Genomic DNA, 20,984 nt, shown 5'->3' with positions numbered 1-20,984 from the left:
TGAACGTTATATAGGGTTCATACCCATCGAAAAACTCTGTCTCTTTAGTGTATCAACGTTATATAGGGGTCATACCCATCGAATAACTCTGTCTCATCAATGTATGAACGTTATATAGGTTCATACCAATCGAATAACTCTGTCTCATTAGTGTATGAACGTTATATAGGGTTAATACCCATCGAATAACTCTGTCTCATTAGTGTATGAACGTTATATAGGGTCCATACCCATCGAAAAACTTTGTATCATTAGTGTATGAACTTTATATAGGGTTCATACCCATCGAATAACTCTGTCTCATCAGTGTATGAACGTTATATAGGGTCCATACCCATCGAAAAACTCTGTATCAATAGTGTATGAACGTTATATAGGGTTCATTCCCATCGAAAAACTCTGTATCAATAGTGTATGAACGTTCTATAGGGTTCATACCCATCGAAAAACTCTGTATCAATAGTGTATGAACGTTATATAGGGTTCATTCCCATCGAAAAACTCTGTCTCATTAGTGTGTGCACGTTATATAGGGTTCATACCCATCGAATAACTCTGTCTCGTCAGTGTATGAACATGATATAGGGTCCATACCCATCGAAACACTTTGTATCATTAGTGTATGAACGTTTTATAGGGTTCATACCCATCGAAAAACTCTGTCTCATCAGTGTGTGCACGTTATATAGGGTTCATACCCATCGAATACCTCTGTCTCATCAGTGTATGAACGTTATACTAGTATAGGGTTCATACCCATCGAAAAACTCTGTCTTATTAGTGTATGAACGTTATATCGGGTCAATACCCATCGAAAAACTCTGTCTTATTAGTGTATAAACGTTATATAGGGTCCATACCCATCGAAAAACTTTCTATCATTAGTGTATGAACGTTTTATAGGGTCCATACTCATCGAATAAATTCTGTCTCATCAGTGTATGACCGTTATATAGGGTTCATACCCATCAAATAACTCTGTCTCATCAGTGATTGAACATTATATAGGGGTCATACCCATCGCAAAACTTTGTATCATTAGTGTATGAACTTTATATAGGGTTCATACCCATCGAAAAACTCTTTCTCATTAGTGTGTGCACGTTATATAGGGTTCATACCCATCGAAAAACTCTTTCTCTATAGTGTGTGCACGTTATATAGGGTTCATACCCATCGAATGACTCTGTTTCATTAGTGTATGAACGTTATATAGGGTTCATACCCATCGAAAAACTCTGTCTCATTAGTGTGTGCACGTTATATAGGGTCAATACCCATCGAATAACTCTGTCTCATCAGTGTATGAACGTTATATAGGGTCCATACCTATCGACAAAATCTGTCTAATTAGTGTACAAACGTTATGCAGGGTCCATACCCATCGAAAAACTTTGTATCATTAGTGTATGAACGTTTTATAGGGTCCATATCCATCGACAAAATCTGTCATATCAGTGTATGAACATTATATATGGTTCATATCCATCGAAAAACTCTGTCTCACCAGTGTTTGAATGTTATATAGGGTCCATACCCATCGAAAAACTTTGTATCATTAGTATATGAACGTTATATAGGGTTCATACCCATCGACAACATCTGTCTCATTAGTGTGTGCACGTTATATAGGGTCAATACCCATCGAATAACTCTGTCTCATCAGTGTATGAACGTTATATCGGGTCAATACCCATCGAAAAACTCTGTCTTATTAGTGTATAAACGTTATATAGGGTCCATACCTATCGAAAAACTTTGTATCATTAGTGTATGAACGTTTTATAGGGTTCATACCCATCGATAAAATCTGTCTCATCAGTGTATGACCGTTATATAGGGTTCATACCCATCAAATAACTCTGTCTCATCAGTGATTGAACATTATATAGGGGTCATACCCATCGCAAAACTCTGTCTCACCAGTGTATGAACGTTATATAGGGTCCATACCCATCGAAAAACTTTGTATCATTAGTGTATGAACGTTTAATAGGGTTCATACCCATCGACAAAATCTGTCTCATCAGTGATTGAACATTATATATGGTTCATACCCATCGAAAAACTCTGTCTCACCAGTGTATGAACGTTAAATAGGGTCCATACCCATCGAAAAACTTTGTATCATTAGTGTATGAACGTTTTATAGGGTTCATACCCATCGACAAAATCTGTCTCATCAGTGTATGACCGTTATATAGGGTTCATACCCATCAAATAACTCTGTCTCATCAGTGATTGAACATTATATAGGGGTCATACCCATCGCAAAATTTTGTATCATTAGTGTATGAACTTTATATAGGGTTCATACCAATCGAAAAACTCTTTCTCTATAGTGTGTGCACGTTATATAGGGTTCATACCCAACGCATAACTTTGTTTCATTAGTGTATGAACGTTAAATAGGGATCATACCCATCGAAAAACTCTGTCTCATTAGTGTATGCACGTTATATAGGGTCGATACCCATCGAATAACTCTGTCTCATCAGTGTATGAACGTTATATAGCGGTCATACCCTTGAAAAACTCTGTCTTATTAGTGTATGAACGTTATATAGGGTTCATACCCATCGAATAACTCTGTCTCATTAGTGTATGAACGTTATATAGGGTCCATACCCATCGAAAAACTTTGTATCATTAGTGTATGAACTTTATATAGGGTTCATACCCATCGAATAACTCTGTCTCATCAGTGTATGAACGTTATATAGGGTCCATACCTATCATGTGTGAACGTTGTTATAGTGTTTATGTATTTTGTATAACTGTGTCTCATTGTTTTTTTTTTATCGTTGTAGGGTCTACATATCCATCTTATAACCCTGTCTCATGTTTGTTTTACGTCCAGTGACAAATATTTCATTCATGTTCAGGACGAGATCATATTATCGATTAATACAATAGTTAGGTTATTCAACCGCTAGTCTCTGTCCGTTCAATAAACGATTTAAATCCAGTGGCAAATATTCCAATCATGCATATAAACTGTGTTTAAGAACCATTATGTATACATCTATGAACCACAGGCAATACTTACAGAATGTATATGAGAACCACAGAGTAAACTTACAGACTGTATCTAAGAACCACAGACAATACTTACAGACTATATCTAAGAACCACAGACAATACATACAGACTGTACCTAATAACCATAGACTATACTTACAGACTGTATCTAAGAACCACAGACAATACTTACAGACTACATATAAGAACCACAGACAATACATTCAGACTGTACCCAAGAACCATAGACTATACTTACAGACTGTATCTAAGAACCACAGACAATACATACAGACTGTACCTAAGAACCACAGACAATGCTTACAGACTGTATCTAAGGACCACATACAATACTTACAGGCTACATCTAAGAACCACATACAATACATACAGAGGGTACCTTTGAACCACAGACAATGCTTACAGACTATATCTCAGAACCATGCACAGTACTTACAGACTATATCTAAGAACCAGACTATACTTACAGACTGTACCTAAGAACCACATACAATACTTACAGACTACATCTAAAAACCACATACAATACATACAGTGGGTACCTTAGAACCACAGACAATGCTTACAGACTATATCTCAGAACCATGCACAGTACTTACAGACTATATCTAAGAACCAGACTATACTTACAGACTGTATCTCAGAACCATAGACTTACAGACTGTACATAAGAACCACAGACAATACTTACAGACTACATCCAAGAACCACAGACAATGCTTAGACTATATCTAAGAACCATGGACTATACTTACAGACTGTATCTTAGAATCACAGTTTATACTTACAGACTGTACCTAAGAACCACAGACAATGCTTACAGACTGTATCTAAGAACCATAGACTATACTTACAGACTGTATCTAAGAAACCACAGACAATACATACAGACTGTACCTAAGAACCACAGACAATGCTTACAGACTGTATATAAGAACCATAGACTATACTTACAGACTGTATCTAAGTACCACAGACAATACATACATACTGTACCTAAGAACCACAGACAATGCTTACAGACTGTATCTAAGGACCACATACAATACTTACAGACTATATCTAAGAACCACATACAATACATACAGAGGGTACCTTAGAACCAAAGACAATGCTTACAGACTATATCTCAGAACCATGCACAGTACTTACAGACTATATCTAAGAACCAGACTATACTTACAGACTGTACCTAAGAACCACATACAATACTTACAGACTACATCTAAAAACCACATACAATACATACAGAGGGTACCTTAGAACCACAGACAATGCTTACAGACTATATCTCAGAACCATGCACAGTACTTACAGACTATATCTAAGAACCAGACTATACTTACAGACTGTATCTCAGAACCATAGACTTACAGACTGTACATAAGAACCACAGACAATACTTACAGACTACATCCAAGAACCACAGACAATGCTTAGACTATATCTAAGAACCATGGACTATACTCACAGACTGTATCTTAGAATCACAGTTTATACTTACAGACTGTACCTAAGAACCACAGACAATGCTTACAGACTGTATCTAAGAACCATAGACTATACTTACAGACTGTATCTAAGAAACCACAGACAATACATACAGACTGTACCTAAGAACCACAGACAATGCTTACAGACTGTATCTAAGGACCACATACAATACTTACAGACTACATCTAAGAACCACATACAATACATACAGAGGGTACCTTAGAACCACAGACAATGCTTACAGACTATATCTCAGAACCATGCACAGTACTTACAGACTATATCTAAGAACCAGACTATACTTACAGACTGTACCTAAGAACCACATACAATACTTATAGACTACAACTTAGAACCACATACAATACATACAGAGGGTACCTTAGAACCACAGACAATGCTTACAGACTATATCTCAGAACCATGCACAGTACTTACAGACTAAATCTAAGAACCAGACTATACTTACAGACTGTATCTCAGAACCATAGACTTACAGACTGTACATAAGAACCACAGACAATACTTATAGACTACATCCAAGAACCACAGACAATGCTTAGACTATATCTAAGAACCATGGACTATACTTACAGACTGTATCTTAGAATCACAGTTTATACTTACAGACTGTACCTAAGAACCACAGACAATGCTTACAGACTGTATCTAAGAACCATAGACTATACTTACAGACTGTATCTAAGAAACCACAGACAATACATACAGACTGTACCTAAGAACCACAGACAATGCTTACAGACTGTATCTAAGGACCACATACAATACTTACAGACTACATCTAAGAACCACATACAATACATACAGAGGGTACCTTAGAACCACAGACAATGCTTACAGACTATATCTCAGAACCATGCACAGTACTTACAGACTATATCTAAGAACCAGACTATACTTACAGACTGTACCTAAGAACCACATACAATACTTATAGACTACAACTTAGAACCACATACAATACATACAGAGGGTACCTTAGAACCACAGACAATGCTTACAGACTATATCTCAGAACCATGCACAGTACTTACAGACTAAATCTAAGAACCAGACTATACTTACAGACTGTATCTCAGAACCATAGACTTACAGACTGTACATAAGAACCACAGACAATACTTATAGACTACATCCAAGAACCACAGACAATGCTTAGACTATATCTAAGAACCATGGACTATACTTACAGACTGTATCTTAGAATCACAGTTTATACTTACAGACTGTACCTAAGAACCACAGACAATGCTTACAGACTGTATCTAAGAACCATAGACTATACTTACAGACTGTACCTAAGGACCACATACAATACTTACAGACTACATCTAAGAACCACATACAATACATACAGAGGGTACCTTAGAACCACAGACAATGCTTACAGACTATACCTAAGAACCACAGACAATGCTTACAGACTATATATCAGAACCAAAGTCTTTACTTACAGACTGTATCTAAGAACAATACACAGTACTTACAGACTACATCTAAGAACCACAGACAATAAAAACAGACTATTTAAGAACCACAGATAATATGTACAGACTGTATATAAGAACCATAGACTATACGTACAGACTGTACCTAAGAACCACAGAAAATACTTACAAATTACATCAAAGAACCACAGACAATACTTACAGACTATATATAAGAACTGCAGACAGTACCTACAGACTGTTTCTAGAAATCTCATTTGCCTTATATATTTTAACATCTAAAGTTAACTAATTGTCTTATGTACATGCCTTAAATATTTCATTATCTATATTTTACTAATGGTCTATGTACATTTGTCTTACATTGTCCATCTTTAACTAACCATTGATTTTATGAGTTTTATAGATTAAGGTTTCACTGCAAGTATCACAGACAATTCACATTTCAGATAAATTCTGACCGACATTCATGAATCATGAAAATTAGACCAAGGTTAGATGAAACCTGCCAGACTGATACATGTATGTACCCCTTTCAATCATTACATATACAACATATAGTTGACCTACTACTTCCAGTATTTTAGAAATGGAACTAATCACACAACTTTCAACATAAAATGAGGTAAAGGTCAGAAAAAAACCTGTATAACTGAAATGTATACATAGCAAGGAATCAATATACCAAATATAGTTATCCATCCTATTATTCATAGTATATACTAAATTTAAATGACAAACATATAAGCAGATGCTGAACCATTAAAATGAGGTTGAGGATATGGACATGGACATTTAACAGAGAAAAAAATCTTAAAATATGGTATCTGCAGCATCCAAGTCTTCTAACTTTTGAGATATAAAATTTATATTTCAGAAAAATTATCCTGTAACATGAAAAATTTATGGTCATTTATCATAATTTAAAACCATTACATATTGCTTGGAATGTATCTAATAACCACAGAAACTGCATACACACTGTATGTTTGAATATTGGAAAATACATTCAGACAAGATCTTTGAAAAAGACATAACATACTGACGATATCTAAGAATCACAGACAATTCATACATGTATACATGTAGATCATTTCTAAGAAACCCATATAATTCACACAGATTGTATCCTGATCTAGTTTTACTTGGTGGGAATAGTAAAGTTATCATTTAATAATAAAATCATTTCACATATGCTAAGTCTAATTCAGGCATTTTATTACACTCAATTGAGTCAATTCTTTGTGTAAACAGGAAATGTGACTTTGATTATGACAGTATAATCCTGTTGAAGCAATTGTCTCTCTCGTTTTCTTTCTTTTCCTCCATTATTTTCTTTAAGATGCAAATTATATTTAAAAGCCATATCAATTATTGGAACAGGTTTCCTTTTTGAAGAAGACGTTTCTAAGTTGAAAAACTTGTGGCTAATCCATTTGTAATATTTGAACAATAAAATACTAGCTTTTCTTTTAATATACATATTGGATAAAATCAAATCAATCAAAACAAGTTTAATTATTTTTTTTTTTTTATTATCATAAAACTTTCAATTTTTCCTATTTGCATACAGTTAATATATTTTTCATGCATAACATTAAAGTATATAACAAAATAGACAAACATGTAACCAATTAAATCATATATAAAAAGAGGTCACAATGTGGTTTGGAGAGATTTTTTTTTATAGAAAGTCTAATTCAATCGACATTTTTAGAAACATTCTATTCTATTATAGAGCAAACAAATTTATTATCAATTGATAAATTGTGACTTTTGGACTTTCTGTCTTGTAATTCTTTTGACTTATTTCTGTTTTTCAACACATAATGTCAACAATCAATGAGCATAACATGTGAATAGTCAATTCCAGTTTAAATATTCATTATATTTGAAGTAAAATTATTTGTTAACTTATCATAATCATTATGTCTGTCTTTCTGTATTCCCAACATTTAACACTTGCATTGTTAGGTATAATAAAACAGATGATAAAGCATCCTCTATGCAATGAAGAAAGTTCCCAATGAAAACTGAGATTTAGAGCATACCTGAATTTTACCAGAAGAATCACTGGAGTGATACTTTCCAAAGTAGTTTTGTATGGAGTCTTCATACATATTTTTTTCTTTTGAAATTCATATTTAATGTGTGCCAAGATTATTTAATCTTTATCTAGAGAGGCATCCATTGTTAACAGGCCTTGTGGAAAATATATTTTACAAAACTAAATATAATTGGAGGGGGGGGAGAATAATACTACACATATCAAAGAATCAAGAAGTAAAATACAGAGTTCATAACTACAAGGTATTCAAGTATGACATCTTAATATTATAAAATACAAAACCCAAAGAAAGTAACCTTACTAAAAACTTAAAATAGTTGTCAATGCTACTCAAGTAGGAAAAGGTATAAAAAAAACGTCTCAAACGTATTTAAAAATGAGTTAAACGTAATTACAAAACAGATATATCAGAAAAATACAATTCCTGAATTTAACATTAGTCTATCATAGTGATAAAATATAAAACAAAAACTCAAAACTAAGTGCAATAATAGTCTTCTCTGTTCTTTAAAATTGTTGACACTTATATGGCAAGCTCTAAGAAGTCTTCATAAACCTAAAATAAAATTACTTTCATGTAAAATTCACAAAATCTGGTTTAATTTTTGAAATAAACATTTTGAAAGAAAAAAAAAGTTTGAACTATTTATATTACATTTCCACAAGATGACTGGCTTTCCCAGTGATATATCAAACTCAAGTTGGTATGGTGTCTTTTTCTAATCTTCTGGTTTGGACATGTCGCAAAAAATACCCTTTTTTTGGTTTAAAAATATTTTACCAAATATAATTTATTAAACGACTGGAAAATCTTTGGCTTGCAAGGTAGATCCATTTATCAAAACATTTAAGTGTAATCAAGCATATTTAAATTTAATTAAAAAAATACCCTTTTATAATAAAGGGCAGATAATTACATTGATTTGATAGGACAATTTGTGTTTAGTTCTAATGGACAGACAGACTGACAGGGTGAGATCTATATTCACCTCAAAAACTCAATAAGTTGGATACGGACACGATTATATCAAGGCAAGAGGTTTAAAACAATAATCTTCAATAAATTTAGTATACAGTACAATGTAACAATTATATCAGAATTATTTATTTTTGATTTTGTATCTGGAAAATTAAAACTATACCAGTAAAGTCTCTTCTCGTTTTGAAATTTAATGGAAACCAAACTAAAAAATACTGTGAGAAGGCAGTTAAGGTAGATTTTTTGTTCATGTCCATTTTGAATTGATCAAATGTTTTATTAATCCCAGGGAAACTGTTTGGAGCAGCATATCCAGTCTGCCTTACTTCACCAGAGTACTAAGCAGATTTTCCATTGGTCAATAAAACATTAAATCTCCATGAAAATATGTAAAAAAAAAAGTAAAAATACAAAAATACTGAACTCCGAGGAAAATTCAAAAAGGAAAATCAAAAATCAAAAGGCAAAATCAAAAGTCCAAACACATCAAACGAATGGATAACAACTGTCATATTCCTGACTTGGTACAGGCATTTTCTAATGTAGAAAATGGTGGATTGAACCTGGTTTTATAGCTAGCTTAACTTCTCACTTGTATGACAGTCACAAGATGAATTGAAACATTTTCCAATATGCCTTAATAAAATGGATTTTAATGAAGTTGTTATATGCATGTCTCATATTGAAAGTTTTTTTTCAGATCAAATAATCCTAGATAAATTTCAGTTTTAAAAAATATTTTTTTGGGGTGATTGATACCATTGTAGGTCCTGGATTTCTTTCAATATCACCATACAGCAACTGATCCCTTTAATCTTCACTGTTGTTAGGGTAGATGTTCTTTTGGTTAAAATACTACTCACAACTTCATTACACTCTGAAACAATATACACATAGATATATATTTATATCAATAGATAAAGAAAAGAGATAAAGAGTTTTAAGTTGCAATCTTTAACTTGATTGACTTTCTCAGATCTTTTTTTTTTTAAAACTTAAGTTTGCTTTAACAAGTTAAAAGTACATAAAGAGTGGATGATGAACTGCAATAATTTATATAATATAACATGCACTTCAATCACCATGTTTGAGATTTTTTTTATAGGTCCGGTAAGGGCCGATTTTGGCCTCAAATTTCAGGTTCATCTGACGAAAGATTTTTACCACTTTTTAAAATCTATTTCATTTGAATTAATAGTTTTTGTGAAAGATTTCAACTGATTTAGTCATTAAAAACGTTCCAATTCAAGCTCAAATATGAAAAATCTACCAAATATGCTGAAAAATGTCACCTTTTCAGATGTTTTTTGTCAAAAATGAAAGTGGCCGCATCCGTGTTCATCCTCAACCTTTATATATGTTTTGTATTATCATAAAATACAACTTACATTTTTATATAAAGGATGAACACGAATGCGGCCACTTTCGCTTTACATGAAAACCGTCTAAAATTTGACTAAAATGCTAGAATTGTTAAGATTTCAGTGGTGCTAGTACCTGATGTATGTGCATTGTATTGTCAAGAACAGCCAGTATTTATGTTGCAGATGCATTCTACTGTCCAATAAATAACTGAAAGTTTACATTTCAACAATTTTGTAAAACTGCTATAGTTTGGGGCCAAAAAGGGGTCTTAAGCTATCAACAAATTTTGTTTGTGCAAATGTGAATAATTCCTCAAACTGAATTTAAAATATAAGTCTGTTGTCAGATTGAAAATTGTTATTTACCAGGGCTTCCAAAAAATATTTGAGCCAGCCGGACATTTTGTGTCTTATACCATGTATACAGATCTCTTAAGACTATGTAACAAAAGACAACCATGGTAATCAGTTGGCCATCATATAACCAATGATTGACAATTAAAAAAAAAACAGATATCAAACTTTACTTTGAAATAAATTCAATGTTCTGGCGTAAAGTGCTAAACTGACAGTTCATCATTTGAAGTGAGCAACATCAGTGTACTGAATTCTGCCTTAGACTCTTTATTTGTGCAAAATAACATTATCAAAAACTATATTTTCATTTTGAAAAACATATTTTGGTAATACATGTACCAGATGTTGACTTGACAATGATAAAACATGGACCAGATATGGATACGTAAAATCCATGTGCATTTATAAAGCACGATTGAGTAAAAGTAGCTCTTTCCACATTATTTCATCATCAAAATACTAGAAATGAAAGTTAGATAAACGTATCAATGATAATTTTAATAGCATTTTTGATGAGCATTGATAGATTATTAAATTTCCCACCTGCACACATACTGACAAGATCAAACGTTGTTTTAATGACCTTTTAATTTTTTTTATCAAATCATATTTATAAAACATTTACTAACATATTTCTAATAACTTTAATCTTTTTGAAAAAAGAAATTAGATGTAAACAGCTGACATGTAGGAACTTCCAAATGTTTTGGTGAATTGTATTAATATGACCGTCTCTTAAGAAAGCTGAAAAGTAGATGAAGGTATCATGCTTATCCCAGACATATAATGTCTGGACAAATTTCATGTGTAAGGAATATATGACCGTTTTAGAAGCCATGTTATTTATTGTTTCCAATTAAAAAAAAATGTTAACTTGTTATTATACACTACCAAATGCTCTATGTGTATCAATCTCGTCACAGAAACTTCTCTCTTCCTCAACAGCAATTTCTTTATTCCGTATCTAATAAAAAGAAAATCGTATTGAATAAACCACCCACTCTACATAATTTTTTTATATGATGTATTGAAAACAAATGAATTAAATGCTTGTTGAAAACTGTATGTATTTTTGTTCCACAGTTCAAATTCACGTTAGGCAAATAAAGATCCAAATTTTCATTCTTTTGATCAAAATGTTTTTGTAATTTTCTTAAACTGCAAATATAGGCAAGTACATTGGGTGCAACAAACTACCTGTGGGATAGTTTTAATCCGTAAATGGAAGGTCATGGACTTAGAACCAACCTAAATTTGAACCCCTGTATTCTAGTGTATATCAATTTTCCTTAAGTTCAAATTTAAATAACACCATTCAGCAGAATTAAATCCATATTAATCAAAGATGTTCACTAGTCAAGTTTTTAAATTTTGTCAGATTTTGTAATTCCTCTATAGTTCTATCCAATTGAAGACAAAAATGCAACATTCATTTTTCTTTTCAGAATCTTTAACATTCTGGAAAGAAGTCATTTGTACAAATTTTGAATTCTTGTAATTTTAGCTTCCTAGCATTTTGTAATTATTATAGTGTTTGGAAAGTAAGACTTGTCAATGATTAAGATATCGAAATTCAAGAGATAATTTTCCCCACAAATTTTCAATAGCCTATATCTCATGATATATCTCAAACAAACAAAAAAAGCACAAACAAGACAGTAATTAATTGTTTTTTGCTCTTTTGTTCTTTATTAATCACATATCAATATTTACCAGTTTGATGAAAAGCTTGATATTTTGAAAAGGAGATGAAAACATCCTTTAAGTAATTTACCATATTTTCAAATGGTGTGATGAATTCTGAATGTGTATATATATAACTAACCCGAAATGTAGAATATCTGACTGTCTGAATGTTGCCTACAAAAAAAAATGAAGGCATAAGCATATAAATTCTTATTTATTTTTTGCTCATAAGAATAAAAAATGCACATTGAAGACCTATTGGTGGCCTTGGGCTGTTTTCTTCTCTTTGGTTGGGTTGTTGTCTCGTTGACACATTACCCCTTTCCATTCTTTATTGTAAGTTGATCATTCAATAAATGTGATAAGCCTTAGAAAATTAAATCTATTTTTTCATGTTTGTAGCTAGCTGTTGTCTGTTTCTCACATTAAGAAATATGTCTTGCATTACACTGCATATATAGTTAAATAAATGCATTCAAGATACATTGTAATGGAGTCTAAATATATTCTTTATGTGATTTTGGAAGCAACACTATTAATGGATGGAAATGCAGAGATCTGATATTTATGCAGTTCAATATATATATATTCATATATATCAGCCATATACAACAATACCTGATAAATACTATGTAAACCTTTGTTTGTTAGGATGACAGCCACATCCTCAGTGAACTCAAACACTAGATCACTCATCTATACCCTGTTTCTAAAAAATAAATAATGCAATGTATCAAATATGAGATGAAGGTACTAAAACATTCAACAGTTTTAAACTAAAAGATAAGGAATTACAGTAGTTGTACAATTATTAAGTAATTTTGTTGGTAGTTATTTTTTTACAGCTCATGTGTAAGTGAGTCTTCTTCAAAATTATATCAATGTATTATCATGTGATGTAAAATATATATGTAGTGTCCAAAAGTAATTTATGAACAGGAGTTTCTTCTCCACGGCGATCACTGCTTTATTATATAGAGAGTCTCCATCGGCGAGAAAATTACTGTCCTATCCCCAAGTACTCTTATTAAATTAAAGTCTTAGATGACTAACAAGTTTGTCTGACGACTGAAACCATATCCGTACGCCTTTATTTTTCGTTTTTCTCCTAAATAACCCAAACTGAATGAAAAAGAATAGATGACAAATGCCACTATGCATAATACCTATAGAACACAGAGGCATGAGGATTAATTTATTGTGGAAGGAAGAGAAGCTACACATAGAATGAGGTCTTCTCGTTTAATAGTATAGACTATAGGGAAAAAATTAGTATGTCTGAAGCTGTCAAACTGAATTTTAGACACCCTTAACACAGAATTGTCAATATTTTGAGTTAGAGAGCTGGTATAAGTTTCTTTAATTTTGCTTTATTTGTCCCAATAGTAGTACACTACACTGTAAAATCTTTTTGAGATTGAACAAGTGCGATTTTTTTTAATTTGAATGTACAATGTATTGTCTAAAAGAAAATGCACTACAAAATAGCTCTTCTCTGGCCTAAGAGATGAAATCAGTAAATGTAGATTCTGTACTTTGGCAACTTCCCTGAATGGTTTACTGGTCTCAATAAAAGTAAAGGATTTAAATCTGTGTTTGATAGAAATTCTGTCATTTTACGGCTAAATAAGCAGTTTAAAGCAGTTTCCATGTTTATGGGTTACAGGCATGCTGACTTTTTATTTGAAGGCTTTTTATGTTTTGATATTTGTGTTTCTGTGCTCAATTCAAATTCTATTACCCATTAGGTGAACTCCGAATCTAGAGAAAAGTAGATTATCACAGAAAAATGTGCAAAATATGTTTTATTCATGGCCCTGGTTAAACGGCCTGTTTCATGTACATTGTATGTGAAATGTGAAGAGCTTTGTACATAAAATCTGTAGTCCATCATAAATATTTCACTAAATCTATAAAAAAGCAGTCTTCTTTAGAATAGTTAGTGGTTCAAATATATATGCCAATTTAGACTAAAACTGCATGCAAGTTTTCCTTGAAAAGTGAAAAAAAAACTGTGCATTAGACCATGCTGTCTGCAAAAAAAGTTGAATGCAAGAGTATTTGTGCAATTAGACTTCTTGTATCATAACATCCTAGCATAGAAATGAACAAAAAATAACAAATTTCAATTTCTCATAGCTTCTGTATGAATTTTTATATGTATTAAAATATGTGCTACCGCCTAAATCGACTCTAAATAATCTTTAATCTTACATTTTATACTCATAATCATGTGGAATGCTTTTTGTAACTTTTCTTTACATTTAAAGTACATTTAATACATATGGAAGAATAATTTATGGTAAAAAAACTTCAAAAACTTGAAATTGGGTGAAAAAATTGCATGTTTATGTGACAACAGTAAAAGTTAGAGACCACTTTTACCAGCAGGCAGCTGCAGTGGTCTGGGAACAATGTATTTTAATAGGAAATGAATCTGATAGACTCTTCAGTATAATGTTGACAAAATCTTGGACTCCACGGTCCACGAGACTTCCAAGACTTGGAGATTAATGGATTTTGGTGGCGTATTCTTATAGAAAAAAATGTTGGAACTGCTGAGGCTATACATTGACCACATAGTTCTAAAGTTTTATCATAAAATTAATTAGATATATTTTGTCATATAAAATGTCCAAAATAAGTGTGATTTATAAAAAGTTCTATAATGTTTTTGAATTTGGACTGCAATCAGCGCCGTTTTTTAATTACCCTGTTTGCATTCTGTGATAAAATGAATGTGATAATAACAAATTTAAAGTGACATACTATAAGTTTGATACGCTGGCATCACTAGTTTGAAAGACATTTTATTGATATTATCGGAAATAATTAAGATAATACATGTAATAGTGAATATGTTTTTTAACACATGTTTGGTACCGTATTGTATCTTTATTACCTATGTATGGAACGACAATAAAATCACTGATTATCAGCTACAATTAGTTAGTGTCTAGTCCCGCCAATATATATGTATTTTTATGGGATGCATAAAAAAGTAATATTTATATTTATTTATTCATTCTGTCTTTGGATTCAGGTTCCAGATATTTTTTAAAATTCTATCAATTTATATGAGAGGGGGTAGAAGGGGTCCTGATCCTGAAATCCCAGGCTAAAATATACCTCATCCCGAGATCCCGGGCTTAAAAACACGAAATCCTGAGGTCCCGAAATTCGAAAAAGGAATTCCCCGATCCTGAAAGGGTCAATCCCAAAATCCTGAGGTTAAAAACACCCGATCCCGGAGTCCTGATAAAGGTCCTATCCCCCCTCTTATACATATGGTTTGATTGGTGATTAATTCAGTGGTAAAAAAAATCACACCAGACACAATATCTAATTCATGAATAGACTAAAAAAAATACAAAATTGTGGCAAAATATTTTTTATAGACCAGATCACGGCACTTGTTTCTATCCATGCGAAGACCCACTATCAAACGGTATATTTACGTAAATATATTTGACAGTGGGTCTTCCCATGGATAGAAACAAGTGCCTGTGGACCAGATACATAACCCAAGACGGAAATAGATTGCCACTAAATACTGACCTCTATAGAGAAACGATTCAGTTCTTAAACTTCTTCTGTAATGAAAAATCTAGTGCTCTAGCAGGTCCGTGGTGATTTTAGTTGACAAGCCGAAGTCCCTGTAGTTTAATTTAATCTATTAATTCTAGAACTGAATTTGCTTACTTTTTTATGTAACAATTTTTAAAAATATTGCAATCTTGCAATAGGTACTACATATCTGCATGTTTATATATTTTAACAGCGTATATTACCATTTCAAAAGAGAGAAAAAAAGAAACTTTTTTTCGTTTTTGTATTCATGTGTATACCTTTGCTACCTCAAACGTAGAGAGCTCAAATAAAAATATAAAATGGAGTCAAAAGCGGAATAATTCCGGAGTACACCTTTTCAATGAAAATCTCTATGTACACGTTGGCGTTTATGTACGTTGTTTTTTTACTTTTGCAAGCACATCATAGGCCTACACCGTTCAAGTTTATGTTCGCTTGATGTCTTCAATGAAATTGAAGGATACGGCGTTGCAAACAACACTGATGTAAAACCCGGAGTACATCGGGAAAACTTGTGTCGTTTACTGAACTCTAAAAATGATTTCATTACCCTCAATATAATTTCCAGCTGATTACTATGACCAATCTGAATGTCATCTGAATGTCATCTGGATATTTCTGTTTTGTTTCATGGACTTATAAAAATAAATAAGATCTTTGAAAATAATTTTCTGTAGCAATGATGTCAGGAGGATCAATAATGATCAGCGATTGGTTTATTTTTTTAAAATTTGTTATCAGTACTAAAAGATTTTGTTAGACCGTACTTGCTAGACTTCAAAGCACTATGGTATTATATGTTAACGTTAGCGATTGGTTGATCGCACTGTTAAGTTTTTGTTAACGATATTATCAGAAATTTGTTAGACCGCACGGTCTCACGGTCTTACTTTGTTAGTTATATAAGAAGACTAAAAAACCTAATATATTTCTTATATTAAAAGATAAAAAGTATAGGATGGGGTGGTTTATAACTATATCGCAAAAACGAAAGTAGCTCTAGATAGTTTTTGAGTTATACATGTTATTTATTACCTTGTAATATCAGGTTTTTCATATTCCTTGACTTCTAATTGGTTCTTCGATCCACAGTGGCACTTTAATACCAGGCACATAAGTTATCAATGAAACAGGGTACACCACAGTACATACAAAGTCATGTATATATAAGTGTACGATACAAGTAGGAGCAAATTGCATATGTTATGATATCGTCGAGTCATCAGTCATGATAATAGAGGGGCGTAAAGGGGTATCTGCATGGAAGAACGCGAAATAAAATTGCCATTTCACGATGAACCGTCACGAACAATTAAAATGTCTTGCACGTTAATTTACTGTTACTGATTTCACGATGAATAACGAATATTTTTCACAGCTGCACGTGAATTAAAATTGGCAAACACGTTGCTCGAAAATAACCCTTTATCACCCTCATAACATAATCCTTTAAAAAAAAAAAGCAAGAAGTGAACCTACGACCCCTTATTGGTCACCAAAAGATTGGTGCTGAATTTTTGTCTGCTTTTAGATTGAAATAATCGACTGTGAATAGAAGGATATACTGATGAGGTTTAACTATACCTTTAACATGTGGACAGTTGTCTCATTAGCAATCATACCACATCTTCTTTTTTATATTTATTAAAAATATTTGTGTCAGTGTATATTCTTGCACAATTCAATTGAAAGCAATGTTGGATAGTTGTAAACACAAAAATGGATACAGCTCGGGGGGAGGGGGGGGGGGGGGTGCTGTCGGCACAGTTATACCCGAAAGGATAGTCAGTTACACCCCTCCCCCGGGATACATCTATTTTTGAATATACATTTGAAAGCTCGGCTATATTTAATTTATCACTTGAATTTGAACATTTTTCCATCCTGTTTGCAAATCCCAGTTTCTGCAAACCGGATGTTTAAAGTAAATTGCACAAATCAATCGCAATATATAAATCTAAGCAATCAGTTTGCTTTATAATCTGATAGCATTTATTTGATCTATATAATTTCTTTATGAATTGTTTCCCGCGTGGATGCCTTCAAATTCTCAACTCGTGAAATTGTCTGTATTCATAGTACATAAGTTTAAAGTCCATTTTCAATGTGAAATGAAACCCTGTGGCATGCACCTTATAAACAGGTTTCGTATTTTGTTCTTAACGGAGTAACACATCAGCTTCATTTGGACCTCTTTTATATAGAGAGAGACTTATTTTGGTCTCATGAAACATCTGAAGTTTTAAGGGTTCCCCTGTTGTACCTAAATTCTACGGAAAAACTTGGCTTTGAAGAATATTTTATCTTCAGAAGTTTTAGGAATACCTGAACATACTCTAAATTAAACAATTTATATAAAAAGACATGCAGATATAAACAGATACCATGAGTTAACATGTTGTACGCCAGACGAGAGTTAGGTCTACCAGCAATGAATCATCAGTGACTCTCGAATAAAAATAGAAAAACAATTATTTTTTTCACATTTGTTGAGCATACTACTTTTTGTCGCAAAAGTTAGGCATATGCGATCCGACACTGAAAACAAAGACAACAGCAAAAGGAGGCGAGGCACTGGGTTCCACATAACCCTTTTATGATTTTTTAATACCATATGCAAAAGTTCAACAAAATTTAGCGTATAGACACATTTTACGATGTACATGTCAGTCTGGCAGGTTATATTATGACCTTGGTCTCCTTTTATGGAATGATTTAAAGTGCATGTATCTAGCTGGCAGGTATCATCTGACCGTGACCTCATTTCATAGTACATTGGTCAATATTAAATTTTCATGGTTAAGTTTGTTTCTTACATACTATAAGCAATAGGTCAACTATATCCAATACATATTTCATATTGTTTCTAAACATGTATTTATGTTTTGTCTATTATGATTTATTTGTTTGTAATTAATATGCCTATAAGGGCCCTTTGATTAGGAAATAAACATATTGGATTTGATTTCATTTCATTTATATCGATTGTAAGGTTTACTCATGTACAATTATATTGACTCGTGTATGTCTGACTAGCCTGATTCATCTTACCCTGACCTCATGTTTATGATTCCTCATCAAAGTTAAATTTGCTTTATTAAACATTGGTTTCTTAGAAACTATGAGAAATTGGTCAACTATGTGTATGGAATGATATCAAGGTGTATCCATGTTTTTCCAGTTTGGTTTATCTGAAATTGGCCTCATTTTTTTTAATCATGTCAAGTTTATGTGATACTTTTATTAAAAGCTTTATTTGCTAGGACTCGCTATCAACATATAATGAATTATCAGTGAAAAAAGCCAGAGAGTTTAGCATGTGCCCTCTTGTCTTCATTTTGTGTTTTTTTTTAACGTCCCCAGATTATATCCCCCTCTTTTTATGTTATAAATAAACCATTGTTGAAATACATATAAAAGATATATTGAAGTTCTTACTAAATATTTTGCAACTGTGTTTGTTTCTATGAAAGAGTTCTGAATCCTATAGGACCTTATAGTATACATGTCCCTCAGAAACAACCTTTATTATTTTGTATTATTTTAATTTTAGTTTCTTGTGTACATGTACAACTTGGAAATTAGTATGGCGTTCATTATCACTGAACTAGTATATATTTGTTTAGGGGCCAGCTGAAGGACGCCTCCGGGTGCGGGAATTTCTCGCTACATTGAAGACCTGTTGGTGACCTTTTGCTGTTGTTTTTTCTATGGTCGGGCTGTTGTCTCTTTGACACATTCCCCATTTTCATTCTCAATTTTATTTAAACAGATAATCTTAAGTCTTAAGATGATTGTGGCCAAGTTTGGTTGCAATTGGTTTTGATACTTTCATATGAAAAGATATTTTGGAAGTTTAAGAGAAGAGTTCTTTTAAAAGGTTAATTACAAACAATTGCCACAGATGACAATAAACCACCCTAAACCTTTGGTCCAGGTGAGCGAATTAAAAGAGATGTGGGGAACAATCTAATAAGACATCAATTAAGCAGCACAAAAGACATCCAGAGATCAATGATATAACTTAACAACGGACCTCAGTTTTACCTCTAACCATTTATAGTAGCATCAGTTAGGATATCAAGAGGCTTTCAGGAACCTGAATGGCTCACATGTAATGATTTTGCTTAACTCTATCATCAATAATACTTTTTTCAATTAAGAATTGAATGCTTCTTTTTGTTTCTTCATTTGGGTATAAAAGCGTTGACCAAAGTACATTTTGTTTAAAGTGCTTTTGCGCTTCATTCTAACAAGAGTGCACACGCTGAAATGTCTCGCCTTCTTTACTAATCATTGATATTATGTTGATAGTCCTAAGTATAAAGCTGTATTACAACTGTCACATAAACTTAACATTAACCAAGATAACCAAACAAAGAGCAATGAACCATGAAAATGAGCTCAAGGTCAGATACACCATGCCAGGCAGACATGTACAGCTAACAATGCTTCCATACAACAAATATAGTTGACCCATTACTTATAGTTTAAGAAAAAAAGACCAAATTACAAAAACTTAACACTGTGGAATGAACCGTGAAAATGAGGTCGCGCTCAAATAAAACCTGTGCGACTGACATAAAGATGATATAATATTTTCATACACCAAATATACTTGACCAATGGCATGTAGTATTAGATAAAAAGACCAAAACTCAAAAATTTAACTTTGGCTAACAACGAGTTGTCCGATCCATCTTAAAATTTCAGGGCAGATAGATCTTAACCTGATAAACAATTCTACCCGGATCAGATTTGCTCTAAATGCTTTGGTTTTTGAGTTATAAGCCAAAAACTGCAATTAAGCCCTATGTTCCATTTTTAGCCATGGCAGCCATCTTGGTTGGTTGGCCGCGTCACTGGACACAATTTTTAAACTAGATACCCTAATAATGATTTTGGCCATGTTTGGTTAAATTTGGTCTAGTAGT

At 32.6% G+C, this 20,984-nt stretch overlaps 1 protein-coding gene and 1 long non-coding RNA gene across 6 annotated transcripts in view; both read right to left on the bottom strand.

Annotated features, from left to right (window-relative positions):
- The window catches only part of LOC134723218 (uncharacterized), a 61,865-nt gene extending 44,613 nt beyond the window's left edge, over positions 1 to 17,252 (bottom strand). For both annotated transcript variants that reach the window (XM_063586846.1, XM_063586845.1), the window contains exon 1: positions 17,086 to 17,252. The gene's annotated coding sequence lies outside the window, so the exon portion shown is untranslated. The remainder of the gene's footprint in view (positions 1 to 17,085) is intronic.
- On the bottom strand, positions 8,467 to 16,724 carry LOC134720859 (uncharacterized). Of its 4 annotated transcripts, XR_010107801.1 has the most exons (7): positions 16,601 to 16,724; positions 16,018 to 16,115; positions 13,078 to 13,168; positions 12,599 to 12,633; positions 11,665 to 11,737; positions 9,812 to 9,929; positions 8,467 to 8,629 (listed from the first exon to the last, which is right to left on the bottom strand). It is a non-coding gene; the product is annotated as an uncharacterized LOC134720859 (long non-coding RNA). The 4 variants fall into 4 exon arrangements; XR_010107802.1 differs by lacking the exon at positions 16,018 to 16,115 and having other exon boundaries at positions 16,601 to 16,717; XR_010107800.1 differs by lacking the exon at positions 16,601 to 16,724 and having other exon boundaries at positions 16,018 to 16,426.
- Positions 17,253 to 20,984: the final 3,732 nt, after the last annotated feature.

Source organism: Mytilus trossulus, chromosome 6 (genome assembly GCF_036588685.1).
Source record: "Mytilus trossulus isolate FHL-02 chromosome 6, PNRI_Mtr1.1.1.hap1, whole genome shotgun sequence".
In the NCBI taxonomy this organism is placed as follows: Eukaryota; Metazoa; Mollusca; class Bivalvia; order Mytilida; family Mytilidae; genus Mytilus; species Mytilus trossulus.
Note: the sequence above shows the minus strand (reverse complement) of the source record. Positions and strands in the feature narration are given on the sequence as shown.